Below are 3,880 nucleotides of genomic sequence, written 5' to 3'. Positions count from 1 at the left end.
TTTCATACATGATTTTCCTTATTTAAAACTTGAAAAAGATAGAATGAAGAGGGAACTCCACCACCTTTTACTTCTGGGGATGCTCACACTCTCTCTCTTGTTTGTCCTCTTTGTGTCCACTTGCGCTTCCCTGTATCCGTGTCATTCTGGCTCTTTTCCAATCTTTTAGTGCCTTTCTTACTGATTCATGACTCTTTTCTGCTCTTTCTCTTTCTTCTCGTGCTAATTCATCCTTTACTTCCTCATATCTTGTGATCCCCGGGTGTAATACAGGCAGTTGTCTGACTAAATATCCGAGCCTGGCTTGAGTGTTTACATGATATCCAGTCTCACTCATATATACACCTTCTGAGAACGCTCTGTATTCATCGAAGAGATATGCATGTTCTCTTTGTTTTTGATGCATCTCATGAATGTGTGCACCTTGATGTGCTTGGATGTTGATTAGCTTTTGGATGGCTTCTTGTTGTTTATCTTGCTTTTGGTTCAACCTGTGGAAGGATTCACCCCACTGTCTCCCTTGTTCCAGTTGCTGTTCCATCAGTTGCTTTTGCCACTCTCCTTGTTGATTCATCCATCTAGAGAATGATTCTTCTTGGCGATCCATCATTTACATTTGAAGCTCCTTCTGTGCACCTTGATTCTCCATGTATTGCCTAGACAAGCCATAAATGGCTTCTTGTAATTGGTGCATGTCTAAAGTGGCTGGGGCTTGCTCCTCTGGGTTTTGTCCTTCTTCAACTTGATGGGCTGTCCTCTTTCTTATTCTTTATTGAGGTAAGGGAGGTGCAACGGCATGCATCCGTCGAAAAGTAATTGGGATGCTGACTTTTATCCACTCGTGGTTTCCATCTTCGAACACCACCCCAGCCCTTGCGCACAGATGGAAAATGGTGCTGGGGTAGCCTAACCTTCCTCCAGAATCACTTTTCTCAGCGAACTTTCGAATGCCTTGAGCTATGAGTTCGTGAACCTTGATCTCCCCCCTTTGAGTATACATTGTACCATCGTTGCTCTCTTACGGTTTACCTTTGAGTTGTTTCCGGCGAGAAGGATGGATCTCCTTACAATCTCGAACCACCCATTTGCTTCAGGGGTGAGATCCCCTCTCTTAATGAATCTGGGCTTATTGTGGGAATCTCTTACCCAATCTAATCCTGGTATGCAGATATCTTCCACAATCTGGTCATAGTTGGGACTGCTATCTATTCTGGATTGATAGCTCTCTTCTGTGAATGGTATGATTCGTAGGTTTAACACCCTCATGATGTTCATGGGAATAAAATCCATCATTACCCCTCTTACGAAGCTTATATAGGATTCATCGACCCTATCATACCTGACTGCGTTTGTGTAAAACTCTCTTACAAGTGTTGCATTTACTTTTGTGATCGAATTAGTGAGGAGCTCCCATCTTCTCTTTTCCACCTTCTCTGTGATTCTGGGGCACTCATTTTTCTTGACTTGAAAGCCTAGCTCATATATGATATCTTTCTCAGCCATCCACCTAAATTGTAATGCATGGTGAAAGGTTCTAAATTTCTTCTCATCAAAAGGGGGTTGCTCCATAGGCTCCTTCCTTTTTCTTCTTTTAGAGCTCGACGATGCCATAAGTAGGAATTGGTATGTGAAGGTGTTGAGAAGTATGGGTTGATGATGGAAATTGGCCGGGTTAGGATAGGGTATAGCTTAGAGGATTATGCTAACATGTTGAGGGCAGAGGTGTTGGGTGTGTGTTTCGAAAGAAAGAAGAGAAATGAAATGAAAGGATATTTGAATATGGAAGGATATAGAGTGGGGGTTCTTTATATAGGAGGATGATGGGATTGAAGGGTGTGGATTGATAGAAAAATCCAATGGTGGACGGTTGGGGTTCGGTACGGAATGAGCACAAGGATCACCACTTTTATGAAGTTATTGGTTCGGTCTCCAAGGCAATCCTTCTTCCATTGTTGCATGGTAACACTTCCTAAGGTACTCCCCTTGAAGACATGTGTGTAGTTCCCTTGGTGAAGTGGCCGAACCACCCCCCTTGGGTTATCCCATCAGTTCCCTCCAACATTCCCTTCAATTCCCTTGCAAGACAAAAGAAAAGAGAGAGATTAGTTTGAATTGTGGCAGAAAAATAAGCATGGGAGGCTAACTACTTTTTTAAATTTTTGCTTTTGACTAACTAAGTGCCATTCATGAATGCAAATGAACCGACCAACTAAGTGTTCATGCATGCAACATTGGTGACACCAAACTTAGTTTGTGACCATGTGATGTAAAAAGATTTGATTAAGGCTCTAAGATTGACATGCTATGAATTGTATCCATGTCTTCTGAGGGTGCCTTGAATACCAAACTTGTTGTTCACTATATGCTGCATATAGAGATTCTTCTAAGTGCTTGTCAAAGTTGATTTGGAATTCATGAACCTTGCTTTATTAACTACTTTAAAAATCCTAAAAATTACTGAAAGGATATAAAACATGGGTTGCCTCCCATGAAGCGCTTCTTTAGCATCATTAGCTTGACGTTTTGCCTTTGTCAAGGTGGTTGGTAATGCCTCAAATCTTCCCCTCTCGCAGTGAATCTATCTCCGTTGGCTTTATTTATAACCCCCACATGTTCCAAGGAGAGAATTCTGCCGATGGTGTAGACTTGAGGTAGCTGAGATGGAATGGTGGGGAGATGAGGTGGGATAGATGGAAAATGAGCAGAGATTACTTCATCTCCTGGAGAGAAATCCTCTGTAGGGATGTTCTTGTTCCTCCATCCCCTTGGTGCCTTCTTCCTTGTTTCTTTAAATGCTACCTTGCTCCTTGTGGCCTCTTTTTCCAAGGAAATTTTGTTGCTGGTCTCTTATGAGCGGATATTTTATAGGATTTTTGGGGGTATTTTCATATAGTTTTTAGTAGGATCTAGCTAATTTTTAGTATATTTTTATTAGTTTTTATGCAAAGATCACATTTCTGGACTTTGCTATGAGTTTGTGTGTTTTTCTGTGATTTCAGGTATTTTCTAGCTGAAATTGAAGGATCTGAGCAAAAATCTAATTTAGAGGCTGATAAAGAACTGCTGATGCTGTTGGATTCTGACCTCCCTGCACTCGAAATAAAATTTTTGGAGCTACAGAAACCCAAATGGCGCGCTCTTAATTGCGTTGGAAAGTAGATATCTAGGGATTTCCAGCAATATATAATACTCCATACCCTATTCTGGCGTTAAACACTAGAAACAAGTTGCAAGCTAGAGTCAAACGCTAGAAACAAGTTACAAACTGGCGTTCAACTCCAAAGAAGGCCTCTACATGTGAAAGCTTCAATGCTCAGCCCCAACACACACCAAGTGGGCCCTAAAAGTGGATTTCTGCACTATCTATCTTAGTTTACTCATTTTCTGAAAACCCAGGTTACTAGTTGAGTATAAAAACTACTTTTAGATATTTATTTTGTACCTCATGACATTTTACATCTGAATTTGTATCTTTGATGGCATGAGTCTCTAAACCCCATGGTTAGGGGTGAGGAGCTCTGCTGTGTCTCGATGAATTAATGCAATTATTTCTGTTTTCTATTCAATCACGCTTGTTTCTATTCTAAGATATTCATTCGCACTTCAACATGATGAATGTGATGATCCGTGACACTCATCACCATTCTCAACCTATGAATGTGTGCCCGACAACCACTCTCGTTCTACCTTAGATTGAATGTATATCTCTTGGACTCCTGGTTCACTAGTTTGACTACCTCTCCTGACAACAGAGCGTTCAATCCATGAGACCAGAGTCTTCGTGGTATAAGCTAGAATCAATTGGCAGCATTCCTGAGATTCAGAAAGTCTAAACCTTGTCTGTAGTATTTTGAGTAGGATCTGGGAAGGGATGACTGCG

This window comes from Arachis hypogaea, chromosome 3 (genome assembly GCF_003086295.3).
Source record: "Arachis hypogaea cultivar Tifrunner chromosome 3, arahy.Tifrunner.gnm2.J5K5, whole genome shotgun sequence".
Taxonomy (NCBI): Eukaryota; Viridiplantae; Streptophyta; class Magnoliopsida; order Fabales; family Fabaceae; genus Arachis; species Arachis hypogaea.
Note: the sequence above shows the minus strand (reverse complement) of the source record.